Source organism: Palaemon carinicauda, chromosome 36, assembly GCF_036898095.1.
Source record: "Palaemon carinicauda isolate YSFRI2023 chromosome 36, ASM3689809v2, whole genome shotgun sequence".
Classification (NCBI taxonomy): Eukaryota; Metazoa; Arthropoda; class Malacostraca; order Decapoda; family Palaemonidae; genus Palaemon; species Palaemon carinicauda.
Window position 1 is genome coordinate 17,254,237 of NC_090760.1, and position 21,779 is coordinate 17,276,015.

Genomic DNA, 21,779 nt, shown 5'->3' on the forward strand with positions numbered 1-21,779 from the left:
AATCTTTTATTTTCACTATCTTGCTGACCAGTATTCTGCGCAGTACATAAAACACCTAATGCTGGGGAAATTTATTTCACACTAAACTAAATATAAGAAGCAATGAACAATTAGAATAAAATATATTAAGAACAAATGAAAAAAGAAATTGTAATTTCTAGAAAGATAATTGCCTTTTTAGTTTGGGGAAGGTGAATTTCATTTCCTTTAATACCTAAGATGAAGGATTCGGCAAGGACCTCCCTCCAACCTTCCTAAAATCAAGAAAGGGGAGGCCTTATACCATTGAAGATAAGAAGCCGTTCAAAGAGCAAAATAGTGTAGTTTTATTTCAAACTAGTATATGCAACCCGTCAAAATTACGACTGAATATTTACATATGACCCACACGCACACAGTGATTCAACTCTTCCTATCCCTTACAACTTCACGAACTACAACACGCCTGTTTGGGCAATTCTTGAGATATTTTAATATATATATATATATATATATATATATATATATATATATATATATATATATATATATATATATATATATATTTATATATATATATATATATATATATATATATATATATATATGTGTGTGTGTGTGTGTGTGTGTGTGGGTGTGCGTGTGTATAAATATACATAGATATACTGTATACACACACACACACACACACACACACACACACATATATATATATATATATATATATATATATATATATACTCATCATCATCATCATCATCATCAGCCGTAACTTGTCCATTGCAAAGAAAAGGCCTCTGACATGTCCTTCAACTTGCGTCTGTTTATGGTCTTTTTGTGCCAGTCCACGACGACAAAACTTCTTTAGTTCGTCGATCCTTCGTCTTCTCTTCCTTCCCTTGCTTCTTTCTTTAGGGACCCATTCTGTTATTCGTAATGTCCATCTATTGTCTGTCATTCTCATTATATGTCCTGCATATGTCCATTTCTTTTCCCTACATATTGTTAGAATATTCTCTAGTTTAATTTGCTTTCGCATCCAAATTTCTCTTTTTCTGTTTTATGGGAATAACACAGAGACAAATAATTGATATATATATATATATATATATATATATATATATATATATATATTTATATATGTATATATATATATATATATATATATATATATATATACAGTATATATATATATATATATATATATACATATATATATACACAGTATATATATATATATATACATATATATATATATATGCAGCATATAGCCAGACACTTGCTTTATATTATATAGGAGATATATCTCATAGGATACTCCGTCATACAAGGTCCTTGGCATCATCCTTCCAACTTTCCCAGCAAGACAAAGCGAAGGAGTTCAACGTATTCCTCACAGGAGCAGCAGGACACGTTCGCTTAAATGCTTTGGATACTGGTCTCATTAAGAGGGTCTTCTTATTCAAGAGATGCCATACCTATATCAAAGGAGGAGGAGGAGGAGGAGAAGGAGGAGGAGGAGGAGAAGGAGGAGGCACAAAATAACCGTCGTCATGGTTACTGTGAGCGACATCAGAGGAGAGGCTAACTATACTAAGTCTTTCAGTTTTGAATTCGTGTGTGGTTTGAGAGAGAGAGAGAGAGAGAGAGAGAGAGATGCCAATAATAAGACATTATTTATGACTTGTGTTCAAATCTATAAACTTCTCATGAGAGAGAGAGAGCGAGAGAGAGAGAGAGAGAGAGAGAGAGAGAGAGAGATGCCAATAATAAGCTCATATCATTTGACTTGCGTTCAAATTAATAAACTCTTCATGCGTCTATGGACATGCCGTAACATACGCATCGAAGGTAAATGATTTGGCGTCAATAAAGGGAAATGCGTCATAATTGGGATTGGTTTTTTGAAGAAAAGAAACTTAACAACAAGAGACCAATAGCCATCAAAGTTAGATTTCTGAATCAGGTAAATGTCTGCCTAAATGAACTATTTCCTCCTGCAATATATATATATATATATATATATATATATATATATATATATATATATATATATATATATATATATATATATATATGAGAATACTATCAGATTGGAGAGAGATAGAGACAGAGAGAGAGAGAGAGAGAAAGAGAGTGAAAGACAGAGAGAGAGAGAGAGAGAGAGAGAGAGAGAGAGAATATGTATGTGTCGAAAAAATCAAATTCTTCTCCGAAGACTTTCTAAGAATACCTCCGGAGCTTCGGAAACCGCATTCTCTTTTGAAGAATTCTTCGCCCTTTTTCTTTTCTTAAAACTAAGCCTAATACAGGAACTCTATATCGTTGGCCTGGCGGGGCTCTCCCCTTCCCAGTGGAAGGAGAAGGCTCCCCAGCTCCAGCTGGCGCTGGGCGGCTGCCCCACTCCCGCCGCTGGCGCTGGGCGGCTGCCCCGCTTCCGCCGCTGGCGCTGGGCGGCTGCCCCGCTCCCACTGGCGCTGGGCGGCTGCGTAGTTTGCACATAGTATGCGCACTTCCCGCATTGACACGCCGAGTTTGCGCAATTCGGACGGTGTCGTACCGACTTGGCCACGCCATATAAAAACGGGGGCCTCTCCAACCCTTGGTCATTTTTGGATTGGCTTTGGAAGAGACAACATGCTTAGTGTCAGAGACACCATTGCACAGAGGAGAAGATTCCTATACCTGGCAGCTGTTCTAGCCATTGTTAAAGAGCAGCAGAAAAGGCTGGCAGAGGCAGAAGAGCAAGAAAAGGCAACCCCACCTTGAAGAAAGACAATTAGCACAAGGGCTGATCAAGGTTAATTATAATCATATCATATTTTCTACCACGACAATATATAAACGTTTTCCCTTTTAATGCGAATAAAATGAAATCACCCTCAAATCGAAAGTACGAATAACGTGAGTACTTTGAGAAAATCGCTTATAACTTTATTCAACTGACAAAAATATGATGTCGCCTGCACACACAGAGAGAGAGAGAGAGAGAGAGAGAGAGAGAGAGATTCCATCGGTTATTATTATTATCATTATTATCTATTATTAGCTAAGTTATAACCCTAGTTGGAAAAGCAGGATGCTATAAGCCCAGGGCTCCAACAAGGAAAATAGGCCAGTGAGGAAAGGAAACAAGGAAAAATAAAACATTTTAAAAGTAACAGCATTAAAGTAAATATTTCCTATTTAAACTATAAAAACTTTAACAAAACCAGAGAAGCGTCCAAAGCTCTATATATACCCCCCACACCGTCGCGAGCACCACTGTCGCACAGTAGTCGTGAAGTGTTCTTGAGCTGTTTGTGAACTGATCGTGAGCTGCTCTTGCCATGCGCAAACTGTTCGTGAAGTGGCACGCATTGGCACTATTCGAGTCGTGCCAATGCGTGCCACAAATTCGTGCAAGTGTCAGGGCGGCTTAAGACTTCGCTGATATTTAGCATGAGAAATGCGAAGCTATACGCTCACAATATGGTCAATTTAATAAAAATTTCATTCGATCTAAAGTTTTCTTTTAAAATACCAAGACACTATCAAGCTATAGTGTGTCTAGAACCCCCGTCCAACAAAGCGCTAGACACAGGCGTTTCCAATAAGCTACAGCGTTGCTGTAACCTAATGGATACGTCGGACACTTGATATCTGTGGGCCTCAGGTTCAAGCTACGCTCATGGCGACTAACAATAGAGTTTATTGATGAACATAAGTCTAAATAATGAATCACTGGAAGTCATTGTCAGTCCGAGCGCTGATTAGGTTCAGTTTCTAGGGCATTATGAGACAGATCAATCAATTTTCCCTTAGCTCTGCTGCTCATAAGCAACCCTTCGAACCCTATTAAATGTTAATAAGTAATATTTTGGATGAACTTGTTAACAGTTTGCACTTGCCTATGTTTAAATAGTTACTTTCAGTAACTTTGGTTACGCTAGCCTCCTGGCTAGCATTCACGTGGCAGCAGATCGATCCCATCCCAGGACAGTGAGTTTAAGCTGTTTACTTGGAAGGGCACTGCTGTGGTTGGGCACCACATTGGAGGGTTGGGCTTGACGGCTGACATTCTGGTGGGCATCTATTCTCATGAAACTGAAACTTCCTGTCAGGTCACAGCCATTAATGCCTTGATAATGGCGACGATAATGCAGGTCGAGAAAGCTCTCCGGGTTTTCGCTCGACTGTCCCAGGGGGATTTTCTTCCTCATCATTTATTGCTTCGTTTTCACGTAGATTCCAGTATTGCCAATTCTTTTTTACTAGCAAACCCAATCTGTTACAAATGATGCGTAAATATTTCGATAGATATGCACACAGATTCCACGCACCCTACCCCCTCCCCATCCCTAACTAAAACACGAGGTTTCGGCAATTTGAGGGAGAGACTGGTTTTCGAGTGTACCTCTCATGGTACCCCCATTTTCATCAGGGTATGACAACTTCCTCTACCCCATGAGCGTGGCCGGAAAGATATATATACACACACACATATATATATATATATATATATATATATATATATATATACACATATATATATATATATATATATATATATATATATATATATATATATATATATATATATATATATATATATATATATATATATATCACCACTGGACAGGCAGAAGAGTCTAGTAATAAGGGAGCAGATGAAACCATTTAAGAGAGATAAGAACAGAAGGATGGAAGTAGGTGGGCTGGGACTGGGGGAAGATGATGCAAGGATTAGAAATAGATGGAGAAAGTTGATACAAGCAGCCGATTACGCTTTCCAGTGTGACTAATAAAGTCTAAAAAAGAACATCTTGGCATTTACCAGTAGTCACCCAAATACTAAATTTCGCGACGAACTACAGTATATAATCATTTGATTGTGATGCCTCTTTAACTTGGAGTGGATTAAGAAAATTGGATAGCTTTGTGAACAACTACTCATGTGCTCATCGCTACAGTAAAAACATCAAGTGGTTGTAAGGTTTAAAAGTCACTCATGAATGGCAGAGACAAGGGACAGTGACAATGCCCTTGTAGGAAAATGCCCTTGACACCGACCATAAATCCTTATGATCAGCATCCAAGGTCCCTCTCCATCCATGCTAAGACCAGGGAGAGCTAGGCAATGACTGCTAATGACTCAGCAGTTAAACCTATGGACTCAGCCAAACCCCCTATCATTAGCTTCAAAGGATGGTAACGTTGCAGACATTACAAGAAACTGTCGAGTTGAGCGGTACTTGAACCACTGTCTAACAGATCACCAGGCAGGGACGTTTCCCATAGGCTACCAAAAACCATCAATCATTATTACAAGAATTGAACGCTTGTCATTAAGATTTTGTATATTTCACTTATATATACAAATTCCTGGCCAGAAACACAAACCAATTTAAACGAGATTCTTCAACAGGATATTTTCAACTTCGACAACAACAGCAGAAATTAGAAATTTTCCGATCCACTCAACAGGATGATTAGGACTCGATAGATAATAAATAACATCGATCTCGAAACATCTCTATCCGTAAAGGCTAAACCCATGAAATGAATGCATTCCAAATATCTTTTCTCATATAATCAATTAATATTCATAATTACATTAAAAATAATATTTGCTAAAACTTGAGGAGCTACTAAACCAGAAAAACTAATCACAGGAATGACTAGTTGTATGCCACTGAAAACGTAATGAGAGGCCGTAACATAAACAGCCAAACTGATAACTAATTATGTTAATATTACAGTAATGTTCAACCCTTTCGTAAATATTGAAATTTACCCGTCATAAAGACATATTACAATATTTCGTGAAAAAAAAAAAAAAAAACCGGTTCTTGAGCCTATCTACGCCATAAATCACTGATTTATTCATATCGAGTCATAAAATGTCAAGAAAAATAACTTGATGCAAATAATTCAAAACATACATTCATGTAATCAGAACATACAGAACATTCCTGCGCTGGACAATTAAGATGAGTCAAAATCTAAACAATAACAATATTTATGTGATTAAGAAACTGCTCCAAGTTCCACAGAAACTTGAATGATTCTCATTTCCAACCCTCACATAAATTCACTGATATACTGTATATAACTAACTTCAAAGCCTCTCTTACTATCCAGTCAAGTATAATTCGACCAAGAATGACACCAATGGGACCACCCTCAATGTGGTGTGTAGATGTTAAGAAGAAATTTCAAATTCCCTAATCTGGTTAGATATTGTTGGCTGCATTTCCATGGTATTTAACTTCAATATAAACATCTGGTTTCCTAAACCGATGAAGAAGAACAGATTCCTGTTTTTAGGATGATATATAATACATCATAAAATTAACAAATTTGATATATCAATAGATTTGTAATCTGAAGAACAGAGGCAATAGAATACGACTAAAGAAATAGAGCGTCAAAACGAAAACCGAAATCAAAATAGAAACATCAGCTCTCATCCTACGATGTCTTTTGACAAGGAAGTCAGAACAAATGACAGATTTTTAGACCCACTCACTTTATATAAACTCCAATACAACAAAGTAGCAAAACTTATAATAGGTAATTGCGAGCTTTAGGCTAAAAGTAACCCACGGACCTTACAAACGTGTCATACTCATCTACAGGCCGTCCTGTGGTCGCCTAATCCCTACATCAATTACAAAAACACTCTTATGATCGTTAGTAATAACCCTCATTAATATCTATTCAATTATAGTATGATTTACAAGTATGGAATGCGTTCACATAAAAATAATGCATATTAAGTGTGAAATCCACAAGTAACCACATGTCTTCTGTGAATGAGAAATCACAGGCTCTCTCAGGCTTCTGTAGGCCTACCTAGAACTTCTGGACTCTCAAGTGTTTTCCTTTAGGTCCCCTCATTGTTACAATCGCTTCAACTTTCAACTTAGGTGATCCAACTTTGCTTATTATTAATTCAAGTTGACAGAAACTGCTTGAAGGACAGATTCACTCCGGCAGATTATCCGATTTTCCATCGCAGCTGCCAAGGTCATACATGCAAAACAAACTTATCTAATTACCAAGGTAATCCAGTTTTATTCATATTTTTTTTATTGATAACAATTTAGTTTATAGTTTCATGACTAAGCCATGATAGTATGCTTCTAAATGAATTAGGATATATATATATATATATATATATATATATATATATATATATATATATATATATATATATATATATATATATATATATATATATATATATATGCATTTAGAAGCATCCTATCAAGGCTTAGTCATGAAACTGTAAACTAAATTGTTATCAATAAAAAAAAAATACAAATAAAACTGGATTACCTTGTCAGTGGTTTTAATAAACCTTCTTACACAATTCAAATTGCATTTCCCCTTCATTTCCTCCACAAAACCGCTAAATATGTCGGGGAAATATCTCCTGTATTTTCATTACCATTATATTAGATCTCAGAAACAGTCGATACTTAATAAATGGGTCTGGTATCAGTGTAACCATATATAGAATCAAAATACCTTTAAAATTCAATTAAAAAATTTGGGCAACTATGATAATACAGAAAACATTTCTCTCATGTTCATTCTAACCTTCTTTCGAAAATAAAAATATATATATACAAAAATTTACTCAAATAAATAGTGTTTAAAGTGGAAAAGACTTTTCAAGATTGGAAAGAAAGCAAAATAACTTCAAATTAAACAATGAATAAATACATAAACGCACAACCGTGTGTGTGTGTGTGTGTGTGTGTGTGTGTGTGTGTGTGTGTAACCTGAGGCTGCATTACATTTCCTACATTTACAATTGCATCATATACTATGATTGATCTCTTAAACAACTGTGACTGATACGCTAAAACCAAATCTACTGAAAGTATTCTATTGTCAATACTTTGTCTTGTTATGAAAGGATCATAAACTTAAAACTTGCCAAGAGTTATATAAAATTGATAAAACAAAGGAGTGAAAGACTTCATCAATCTCATTTATTATTTAAAATCAATTCCTTCAACCAACATACCCTCCCTTTTTAAGAAAATTAGTTCTATATAACCTCACTTTAAAAGCAATTCATTATCTTTTAATGAAGAAAATAATTTTCAAGTAATCTTATTATGCCACTTCCGTTCACATGTGATTACTCTAAACATCTGTTGTCACATTGATCACATTCACATTTTTTTTCACTAGATTCGGATGCTCTCTCTCTCTCTCTCTCTCTCTCTCTCTCTCTCTCTCTCTCTCTCTCTCTCTCTCTCTCTCTCTCTCTCTCTTTTCTTTTGGTAACAAAAGGGTCACCCAACCCGGTCCATCCTGACATGCTGTCTGTCAGAGAGAGAGAGAGAGAGAGAGAGAGAGAGAGAGAGAGAGACTTTTGTGTCATTCCGTTCCCCAGTTCGTCCAACGTTAAAATTTCTTCTTAATGGATTCTAGACACGTAGTACAAGGCGTTCCTTTGGGCCTTTGTACTCGTCTACTATTTCATCTCCTCGCCAAATGGGATTTTTCTCGCCCTTAATCTATATCAAAGAAGTCAAAGGATGATATCAAACTTTCAAAATGTCATTTGAACTAAAGCCCCAAAAGCAATGGAATTGACATTTAAAAAGAATTAGGCTTAATATCGTTGTGATACAATGAGAAACATTTGAAATTAATCTGTTTAAACAATAAATTAACACAACCACATTGATGGCATTAGCACCATCGTAAATGATCGCTCTCATTCATTTATAGCAACAATTTTTCCCTTCATTCACCTTTGATCCTATTGGACCTCATTTGCATAAAGTAAAGCCTTAGCAATAGGTGGGTCATTGTCATTAATCTTGTTGCTGTTATCTAAAATAAATGGGATGCAACTGGAAATGAATTGGGTAACAATCGAATTCATCGGAGTGAATAGGTCCACATTAATATTTTGAATTATTTAATAAAGATGGAAAAATTACAACGTAAGCTAGTTATACCTCAAAGATCTATGGAAAGAATAATGATAGGAATAACTCAGAGACATAAAATAAGCAACATGGATAGGAGAGCTAACTGAAGTAGAAGATATTCTAACAACTTGTAAGAAAAAGAATAGGACATATCATGAAAATGACAGACAATTGACTGACATTAAGGATAACAAAACGGATTTGGCTGGGGTACCAACCACCCGTTGATATACTATCGGTAGCGAGTTATTGGATCCTTTGACTGGCAAGAAAGTACTGCATTGGATCCTTCTCTCTGGTTACAGATCATTTTTTTGGCCTACTTATACACCGAACAGTCTGGCCTATTCTTTCCACATTCTCCTCTGTCCTCATACACTTGACAACATTTGGATACCGAACAATTCTTCTTTACTCAAGCAGTTAACTACTGTACTATAATTGCTCAGTGGCTACTTTCCTCTTTAGTTATGGTAAGCAGCTCTTCTAGGAGAAAGACACTCTAAAATCAAACCATTGTTCTCTAATCTTGGATAGCGCCATAGCCTCTATAACACGGTTTTCCACTGTTTTGGGGTAGATTTCTCTTTCTTGAGGGTACACTCGGGTACACTTTTCTATCTTATTTCTCTTCCTCTTGTTTTTTTAAGTTTTTATAGTCATTAACTGGAAGATCTATTTTATAGCCGTTAACGTTCTTAATACATTTTATGTTGTTCATTATTTCTCTTCTTGTTTACTTCCTTATTTCCTTTCCTCACTGAGCTATTTTCCCTGCTGGAGCCCTTGGGTTCATGGCATCCTGCTTTTCCTACTAGGGTTGTAGCTCAGCAAATAATAATAATAATAATAATAATAATAATAATAATAATAATAATAATAATAATACCGATGATAATTGTGATCGTAAAAGAAGCTGATGAAGGAAGAATAGACGATGGATCGACGAACTAAGGAAGTTTGAGGGGGTGTACTAGCACAGAAAGACTATAAACAGACGCAAGTGGAAGGACATGACTGAAGCTTTTATTCTGCAGTGGACTAGTAATGACTGATAATATATATATATATATATATATATATATATATATATATATATATATATATATATATATATATATATATATGTATATATATATAGTTACAGTGAAAATTATTCAAATCTTCCATTATAATTCAAATAAGTCTGATTTGAAACTTGAATAATCTTAGTAGCTCAAATTTATATTGGAAATTTGAATAATATTAGTGAAATATATTTGAGGAAGCAAACAAAGAAACATCCAGTTTTACAATAAGATGACTTTAGAGAATTAAACTTTCACAAAGTTCCAAAATCTTTAAAAACGTATTCATAAATTTCACAATGATAAATAATATGCTTTGATGGACTGAATTATGAAACTTGAAAACTTTGGAAACCTTTCCAGTCCACCTTTAAGGGATCTATCCATAATAATGATATTAAGAATTAAAATAAGAATTAATATAGCCGTGGACGCGTTGAGATCAGTTTCCAATGAGATTCCCGAAAGGTAACAACACAACCTCTTTAGCACGAGGCTGAACAGGCGACTGCCTTCATAGTGATACTTTCATTATTTCAGGATTGATTTACTTCACAGGTGTTTTCCCGATCTTGACACACGCCGAAAAGCCCTACGCCCTGCAGAGCTACAGGATTGGTTTGTCGTATACATGCTTTATGTATTCGAAGTATCACACCGCGTAATCAGTGTTAATTATCAAGTCAATTAACTAGAAGGGAAGGATTTCTGGCAATGTTTTTTACAAATGGAAATACCTTGTTGGCCATAAAATAAGTAAACAAACGACATATTCTCAGGGAGTCAATTTTTGTAAGAAAACTATGATAAATGAAAAGAAATCAATGTTATTCATCGGAATTTATTTATAATAAATGTGTCTTTCTTGTTTTGTATACTCCAGTAACATTTAAAATCCAATTGAAAGTCAACTTCATCATTTAATGTTACAAAATAAGAAAGGATTTAAAATGGATATTGAAAAGATAGTCAGACATCGGCCTGATTAATCAAACCTGCGCCCACACATTTATTTTTTACCAAATATAAATGTATGTCTTTATACACAAACACTATACGTTTCGAACGGACAAAAATATATATATGATTATGTATAAATAAATAAATAAATAATTATACATACATATATATATATATATATATATATATATATATATATATATATATATATATCACAAGCACACGTGATTTCAATCAATGTAAATATCACCCACGAATGGCATTTAATACCGAATTCTATCTTGGGAATATACATCCACATGGAATTCATTTTATGGTGACAGCTTCTCGCCGGGTGGGGATTCGATCCCCCACCTGTTCGGCTGGAAACCATGCCCGCAGTGACCATACCGACTGAGCCATCAAGAGAGATCAAAAGTTTATGACAAGTCCTCGTACATATTCCTGTCGAATTCTGGATTCTGTTCATACACTTGAAATAAACCCATCTCCACCATGATAGCTGAATCGTAAGTTTGCAACACGTGGTTATTATATATGAATATATATCACAAGGACACGAGATTTCAATCAATGTAAATATATATATATATATATATATATATATATATAATATATATATATATGTATATATATATGTATATATATATATACATATATATATATATATATATATATATATATAAAGTAAAGATATATATATATATATATATATATATAAAGTAAAGATATATATATATATATATATATATATATATATATATATATATAAAAGTAAAGGTATATATATATATATATATATATATATATATATATATATAAAGTAAAGGTATATATATATATATATATATATATATATATATATATATATATATATATATATATATATATTAATGAAAAAACTCTCTCTCTCGTTCCTAAAATTTCTAGACCTAAAGAGCTGGACCTTGTAATTATAAACCCTGTATGAATCAGCCCTAATCTATTTTCAGATAAGTTACGGACCTTCCATGACACATAACCTAAGGTTGCACAATCAATTTCTTCCGCCATCTTCAATATCCCACCCAAGCGTAAACCATTATTTAGGACGACGCTGAAAGAAAAATATTTACGACTTGATATCTTTGGATTCTCTGAAATGTTATCATATAAAGCCATATTAAAAAAATATATATAGAGAGAGAATTATGAATTCATATTCGTCGTATTTACGTATATTTTTTTCTAGAAATTTTTACTTTGGCACAAAAAATAAAACACTTTAAAGAAACAAAAATTCAGTACATCCGTAGGTTCCATAAACATACACATTCACTCTGATTTTAATGTGAGTGATAGATGAGCGACACATTCTAGACTTAAAATCAATCTTAATTTATTAAATGCACTTAACAACAGTATTTAGCGTAACCCATAACATATGCTTATATAGCATAAATCCAAATACCCAGTACCTTATCTTGCATATAAACCCTAAATAACTTTCATTGCATAAACATCCTGAATCTGAAAGGTATGGAGGACTTGGTAAGTTTTAAAGGTTTCACCAAATTGTTATTCTATATATTTTTACCTGTCAACAGACTTTCTCTTTGGAATGCCCAAAATGCAGCACCTACATATATAAATATGAAGATGAGAGAGAGAGAGAGAGAGAGAGAGAGAGAGAGAGAGAGAGAGAGAGAGAGAGAGAGAGAGAGAGAGAGAGCAGCCATGTATAGCGTTTTATCATTATCATCATCATTACTTGCGAAGCTACAGCCCTAGTTGGAAAAGCAGGATGCTATAAACCAAGGGGCCCCAACATGGAAAATAGCCCAGTGAGGAAAGGAAACAAGTAACAAAATTAAAATGAATATAATATAAAGTATAAAAACAACAAAACAAGAAGAGAAATAAGACAGAATAGTGTGGATCGATTGCACCCTCAATCAAGAGACAGCCTTATCGCGTCTATACCCTGTGCAAAAGTTATCTGGCCGTCGGATCATTGTCTTTTTCAGAATACTTAGTGGAGGAGAAATCCTCTGCTTTCGATCACTTTCCCTTACAACTCTTAAAACAAGCACATCTGAAATAAAGCTGGATTAAACTCGTGCGTGGGGGGGGGGGGGGGGGGATTAGTTTTGCTTTTAAGACCTTGGGGGTCGCGGTTAAAGGTTGGGTTCTTATTAAGTAGCCTACAAAGATCTACTTATTTTCAATTCCTGTTTTATAGTTAGCCCTTCTTATGTATGTATTATTTGCATATATTTCATATCATTCTATGTATTAATGGATAAAGTAAATATTGCTTTATAGATATCGGCATTATACGTAGCATCTTTTAATACACTTCTTATCACGTTTGTGTTTATTTTTCTATAGAATTTTAACTCTGCTCATCCTCAATAGGCTTTTACATTTTAAGCAAATGTAATTGTATATATGTTTGTCAGTAGATTACCGATATACATACAGTGTAAACACAAAAGTATCAACAGGCATTATATATATATATATATATATATATATATATATATATATATATATATATAGAGAGAGAGAGAGAGAGAGAGAGAGAGAGAGAGAGAGAGAGAGAGAGAGAGAGAGAGAGAGAGAGAGAGAGAGATATGGATAGAATGATAGATAGATTAATTGATTATTGCCTACCTCTTTGTGAAATTGTATTGGAATGTTGACAGATAGACAGTCGTTAACAACAACGCTGAAGATTATGAAGATAAGAAAACTGACCAGACTCTTCTTCTCATCTGGGAACCTACCGATTATCCATATAATCCTTTTGATGGGGGAAAACGGGGAAAAAGAATATTTCTACCGACGTATCACTGATATTATCGTACAATGAATATTCCTTTATTCGTATTTTACTAAACATGTGGAAGGGCTTTGGTAAGAGAATATTAAGGTGCTGACATTGTTGTATTTAATTTTCCGCCATTGGTAATGATTTACTCAACGAGAAACCATATATGGTCAATACCGTAGTATGGGCACAATCGTCTGAGCCACCAGATATGGTCATTCCCCGCAGTGAAGTCGTTAAATCCCATACAGCACCTACACTACAATCAGATTTGGTAGTCCCGGGCAAAAAATAAAAAATACCTAATGTATATTTTCAGTTATGAAATATGTGTTTTAAATAATAATAATAGATCAAATAAGATGATTTCAAGATATCTTTTGAAAGCTAAATACATATTTCAATGGACTCCTCAACGCTATATTGGTACCGACGACAGCCAATCCCTGGAATATGTCCATCTCGTACACACACTTGCTGTTAGTGCACACTCAGTCTTTCAATCTTCAGCTGATAACTCTCAAGGAAAAAAGTCAAGAAATCATGCGTATCAAAAGGTGAATCAGTCGGCTAAGAGAAAAAACAGACAAAAATAAAGCGTTTTGGCTTACACCGAAGCTTCAAGATAAAAATAATCTCCTCCCAATCACTTATCAAGTTTTGTTCGCCTGGTCTACCTCTTAACAAATAAACATCCATTACCAGCTTAAAAACTACTTAAAAAAAAAAAAAAAAATAAAAGACCAAAACCGTGATACCGGAGCTAAGAATACGATAGCCGCAACGACCTCGACGGACAAGAAACTTCAAACCTGGTTAAGAAGAGAATGTTCCCAAGGAGACGATGGACGTCACGTTACTTCTTATTCAAAGTCGATATAGATCATTGGGCTTTTATTTCCATAGCTATTTTGGATCATTTTGCGAGACTAGACAAAGGATTATTGATACGAAATATCAAGAACACCATGTGCTCAGAGGAAAATCGCAACATTTTCCCGTTAACAGTGTTAGTTTACTCTCCAAATTTTCATCCCTGGCTTCATTACTAGATTGGAAAGAAAGCTGGATAAAGGAATAATGATACGAGATAGCAAAAACATGATGAAATATCGCAATGCTTTCCCGTTAACAGTGTACGTTTATTCTCCAGATTCTCATCATGGGCTTCGTTACAAGGACGCAAATATTCTTCATATAATGGAGTTAATGTACGAGAAGAGAGAGAGAGAGAGAGAGAGAGAGAGAGAGAGAGAGAGAGAGAGAGAGAGAGAGAGAGAGAGAGAGAGAGAGAGAGAGAATACTGTTAGGGAAAGTATTATCGTCGAATGACGCTAGATAAATACACAAATTATAGAGACCTGTAAATCCTGAAACGCAGAGAGGGCCAGAAATGTTTAACCTTCGATCATAAAGAGTTTTAAATGTCTTACAGCATCTACAAGTGTATAAATATTATTTTTATTGTTTTCCAATATGAAACTATATTAAAAAACCACACTTATACTAGATTTTTTTACAAAAGGGGTATGTCATCTAATAAACAAAGTAGACATAAAGGAATTGTTTAATAATTCTAAAAAGTTGGTTAAGAGTTCTTCTGGAAATGACAATAATGTGAACTTAGTATTTCTTATACAGATTACAACTTGCTTTAAGTTGACCAAAAGTTTTAACGTTTGTCAGGCAGAACAATGCAGCATAAAATGGTTCGGCCGTAAGCCATAAAATCAATTGGTGGGATGCCAAGACATTAAACCACATTAACGATTTTTCCCAAAGAATTCATTTCTATTGCCTGTACCCAAGGTTACAGTTCAAATCAAAGCCATGGTCTGCTTTCCAGTAATCCAGTATTATCTTCTTTGATTAAATCCGACTTATTTCCTTCTCCAGTATAAATACGATATTTTTGTATGTATGTATGTATGTATGTATGTATGTATGCATGTATTCATTATCTGATTGTAGGATGCATGGAGCACAAATTAATAAAAAGATATCCAAAAGCTGAAAAGTAACCTCAGCTGCTCCCTTGGATGTGAGTGGGCGCAGGATGACAAACCTGGTCAGAAAGCACTGGTACACAATAATCCACTTGTGTTGGGCTTGTGGAGATGACTGCATGTCAATTAAATTGACTTGGAAACGAGAATTGAAATCTTAAGTAAGTCTGGGGCGAACCACAACTCCCTTTGGCTTGGTTCTTTTTGTCTTTTCTTGGCAGGTAATACACTAGGACTTGAACAGGTCGACAGCTTCCCTTGTGATGTTTGCATATTTAGAGTAGGATATTAGTTTTACCTAAATCTTCAATCCAAAATGTTTCAAACTGTGATCTAAAACGGTAATTACTTGTTGAATTACCCGCTCTTATGGTTAAAAGAAATTAAAATGAGTAAATTACCTGCTAACATAGTTCAAAGAAATAAGTGAAAGAGACCATTTCAAACAAAACTGGATTAACTTCTCAGGTACTTAAATTTAAAGTGAACACCTGTGCTTGGAACAATTCTGGCTGCAATTTATATGAAAATATATGAACAGATATTCATAAATAAAGACTAATTATAACATAAAGATTCAAAACCAACTTTCAGAAAATAAGAATCCGTGTCAACACCCATATATACTTAAAAACACATAAAATTGGTGTTTTCCAACAAATACCAGAATTACACAGTTTGCCTAAATTCTATCAAGCAAAGTGTGTAAATTTCAGTCATTTCACGTAATGCCTGGAAATTTTAGTCATTACGCGAAATCCCTAAGTGAATCAGTCATTTCGCGAAATGCCTAAAATCTTTAGGTATTTCATGAAATACCTGGTTACACAGTCTGCCTGTATATATATATATATATATATATATATATATATATATATATATATATATATATATATATATATATATATATGAAAGCGGTGGTACGAGATAGTAAAATGCATTGAAAAGCAAGTTAATAATACAACTACCATTATTCACAAAACTTGTTAAATCTTGTTCCAACCACATAACGGCAAAACATTAGACCACCAAAATTTTATTATTATAAATACAGCTGCTAAGCAGTTAAACATTTTAATTGAAATGCCTATATTGAAATGCCCTTCACTGGGGCATGGGAGGCAATTTAGGGCTAAAGAGAATATAACTGAAGTATATTAAGTGAGAGTGAAAAGACTTGAACTGCCTGTCGGAAGAAAAGGAGATGGGATGCACGTAAAGAGGAAAGATAAAAAGTCCGAGCCGAAAGACTCATAAATAAGGCTTAATGTTATCGTTAATATTTCTCTCGTCTAATCGGTTAGAAAAAAAATAATGTACAAATGCTTGAAGTGGTAATGAAATATCATTTAAAATCTGAAAAAAAGTTAATTAAAACTTAAATCAGCAACTCGAGCCGACACCTTTAGAGAATTTCCTTCTATCGTTTCATTATTGACCTGAGCAATAAGAACCAATAATCTAATACTTAAGTTTAAGATAATAGACAACAGTATTATTCACTAAAAGAAGAAATGTGGGAATAATTTCCTCATAAAAACTTCATCCTCAGAAACCAAAATTAAACTTTTAAGGACAATGCTAGCACTAATTCTTAGGAATTCAAGAATGCAAAACAACGTTATCCAATTAAAAAATGTATAAAAGGTCCCTTGGAAATCCTTAATTCAGTTGTTACACTTAATTCCTCGGTTCAACTTTTAAGAACGAGAGAGCGGGTCTGAATATGCATCTTTAATGGTTCGTATTTAGTTCACAGTTTTTGCGACAGGAGCACAGCACTATTTAGTCCGCCTCTTGTACGTACTTTAAGAGACATATCAGATGCTATCTACCATCCTTAATTTGGAATTCGTACAAAAACAATGACAGAAAAAGAAATCATAGGCAAATCATCGAATAAAAACACAACGTTATGTTATCAAAACGCCCCAAAAAATCCACAAAATTTCGGAACTAAGAAGAGAGAACCAAAGGGTTTCCACAACTCAAAGGCAGAATTAATTGATACGATTTTAATGGCTAAATTTCTCGTGTTAACTTTTAGCAAGCCCGTATTAATACATATAAGAACCATATAAATTAAAATACAAGGGCTTACAAATGTTCTATATTTACTAAATACAACGAGAGAGAGAGAGAGAGAGAGAGAGAGAGAGAGAGAGAGAGAGAGAGAGAGAGAGAGAGAGAGAGAGAGAGAGAGAGTGAGTGAGTAAATGGATTTGGAAAAATAAGATTAACTTTATATCATTCCAGGAATGAAAACGTGCTATGTCAATATTGTCTCTGTATTAGGTACTGAGGCAGATTTACATATACACAAGGAAAAGTCTGGTGCGTACTTTTTAATATATAAAAATTGTTTCGCCATCCTTCGAAAAGATAATAATTTTAGGAGACCTGGATGTCACCTCCATACGCATCCAGGATATCAACGAAAAAGGTCTCTACGCACCAACTATTGAAGGGAGAAAAAAAGTATATTAATCTAATAAAAGAAATAATTTTGTACGTGCCGAGAAGACAACATTCTTTTCTGGAAGTGATATAAAAGCATAGACTCTTTAAAAGGGAATGAGAGACCAGACATGGGAGATGTGATAGTTCACCTCATGGAAATAAATCGGAATGTTTTGCTTTATTGGGATTAAAAGAGTATTCATTTATTAAAATCTGCTGAATACAATTACGCTGATATCAGAACTGTAAGTTCTTGTATTCAAAACTGATTTACATGACAAGAGAGGGTGTATAAAGGGAAGGCTTTTCAGAGACGATCTTAATACTTTCAGAATTCAAATAAACACGAGAGTTTTAAGAATTCAGACTTTTCCTGCGTCGAGTTTGGAACTAGGTCGCCTCCCCTCTCTCTCTCTCTCTCTCTCTCTCTCTCTCTCTCTCTCTCTCTCTCTCTCTCTCTCTGTTCGTTCAATCTTTCGATGTATATTTTTACTAATTAGATTTAAATTATATGGTCGAAACCACCAAAAAAAAACTTTTAGATATTCAAAAGCATATTTAAACCGATTTAATACCAAACATCTTCCGGATTTACTACAAACGCTAAGTACAATACTGTGTACGAGTGTACATGACTAAACTACACTTCAAAAAGTCTTCAAAATCCAAGAAACAACTGAAATCCACAAGCAAAGAATCCTCCTTACATAGAGATAAAATTAGTCTTCTGCATCATTTCCCAGATTTAAATTGAAATGAAATCTAATCCACAATGCACACATCACTGAACCGTTCTACGAGATTCATTTAAGAAAAACTTGATGTCTGAGACAAACGTTCAGATAAAAAAGGGGACTTAATTCTTACATTAATTCCTTGCTATATAAGAATCTTCACCCTACTGGATGTAATACGTGGCAGAATATGCTCAACAAAAGTTTGCATGAATCTAATAATATATAATCTATTGAATTTTCAATATTAAGTACACACACCTATGGAATAATGTAATATCTAATAAATGCTAAAAAAAAAAAAAAAGATAAGGATAAGTTACAGATAATGCTGAATATAGGTAGCAAGTTGGCCAGGGCACCAGCCACCCGTTGAGATACTACCACTAGAGAGTTATGGGGTCCTTTGACTGCCCAGACAGTACTATATTGGACCTTTCTCTCTGGTTACGGTTCTCTTTCCCTTTTTGCCACACATATACCGAATATTCTGGAATATTCTACACAGATTCTCCTCTGCCCTTATAATCCTGACAACACTGCAATTACCAAACAATTCTTCTTCATCAAGGGGTTAACTATTGCACTGTAATTGTTCAGAGGCTACTTTCCTCCTGGTAAGGGTAGAAGAGACTCTTTAGCGCTGCTATGGTAAGCAGCTCTTCTAGAAGAAGGACACTTCAAAATCAAACCGTTGTTATCTAGTCTTGGGTAGAGCCATAGCCTCTGTACCATAGACTTCCATTGTCTTGGGTTAGAGTTCTCTTCCTAGAGGGTGTACTCTGGCACACTACTCTATCTAATTTCTTTTCTTGTTATTTTGTTAAAGTTTTTATAGTTTATATAGGAAATATTTACTTTAATGTTGTTACTGTTCTTAAAATATTTTATTTTTCCTTGTTTCCTTTCCTCACTTGGCTATTTTCCCTGTAGGAGCCCCTGGGCTTATAGCATCCCATTTTTTCAACAAGGGTTGTAACTTAGCAAGTAATAATAATAATAATAATAATAATAACAATAATAATAATAATAATAATAATAATAATAATAATAAATAATAATAAGTCCTTGCCGTTATAGTTTTTGTATAACATTAACTAAATAGAAAATGTTATAGAATATGGTAGAGCATTACAAATAATAACCAAAATTAATGAGTTATCTCTTTCATTTCAAGGTGTTATATTCATACTGAATCATGTTTTCTTATACACAACTAATATCTGTAGAATCTAACCGAGATTTCCGAACTAAAATAACATTCCCTTTTGAACCTGACACGCAACTATCCCCCCCAAAAAAGGGCGATGGACCTTCTCCCTTTACCCAACATGCCATCAGATTTCTCCTCGTGTCGAAATATTGACAGATTCTTCCAATTTCCAAACCAAGCTAAGTGGAGGTTTCAATCAAATATACCTCCCTTAAAAACAGTAAAATAATAATAAAAAAAAAAGTTGAGAAGCTTCCTTTAAGATAAGAAGTGGTTTGACACCTACAAGACATTTTACGTCAATTCGCAATTCATTACAGATAACAATGGGTTCCAAGTATTGAAAGAACTTTATTGACAATTCTTCAACTATAATAAAGCTTCTCCTTACATGAACACTTGCTTCCTTTGTATCAGGAATATATATATATATATACATATATATATATATATATATATATATATATATATATATATAGAGAGAGAGAGAGAGAGAGAGAGAGAGAGAGAGAGAGAGAGAGAGAGAGAGAGAGAGAGAGAGAGAGAGAGAGAGATGCATCGTTAGCAAATCGACTGAGAAACCCTGTTTTTCTGGACCGGAAGACATATCTTGCTGTATCTGCTTTACATACACATACACGCCGGCAAACACGCGTGTATTTATGTGTGTATGTATGTATTTATGTGTATGTATGTATGCATACATACATACATATATATATATATATATATATATATGTATACATATATACGTATATATATATATATATATATATATATATATATATATATATATATATATATATATATATATATATATATATATATACAAGGTCTATAGATTAAGGCTATAGACCTTGTATATATATATATATATATATATATATATATATATATATATATATATATATATATATATATATATATATATATATATATATATATATATCATATATGTACACATATATATAGATGCATATACATACATACATATCGAAGAGTTACAATCTCCCTTCCATTCCCTCTTTGGTGTTTGACCAAAGAATGCTCGTTTTACCCAGGACCCTACTCTAAGTGAGTCTTGCTTTTACCTAACAGCTATTTTCACCATGAGTTAGTTTTATCAATTCCACGTTTTTAGTAGATTCTGGTATTCAAAGAAAGTTTATAATAAAATGTTTTTACTTATTCTTAGTGTAATTTGTCTCAATTTGTGTTAAAATATGTGAAAAGTTACAAAATTGTGCAGCGTGTATCCGAAAACAAGCTCCTGTCGTTGACTTCGGCAGGTGATGTTATTAAATTTTGATTTACAATCAAGATACTTTATATTATATTTATTTTTTAACATTTTTTATTGACAAAACCTAAATCTCAGGAAGAAATTTAGTTTAGTAAATAAGTTTCGATTCGTAATTATTTGAAAACAATAATGATATTTGGACAAAAATTTTCTGAGCTAATAGGGCACCCCTGCGAGTCGGTGCAAATCTGCGTCACTAAAAAAAAATGATTACAAGATGGTTAACTGTGAGCGATAAGACAAAACTTAACCACCATCTAAAATCCGCACTGGCCTGGGGGTGATGAAAATCTGGCCCAACCC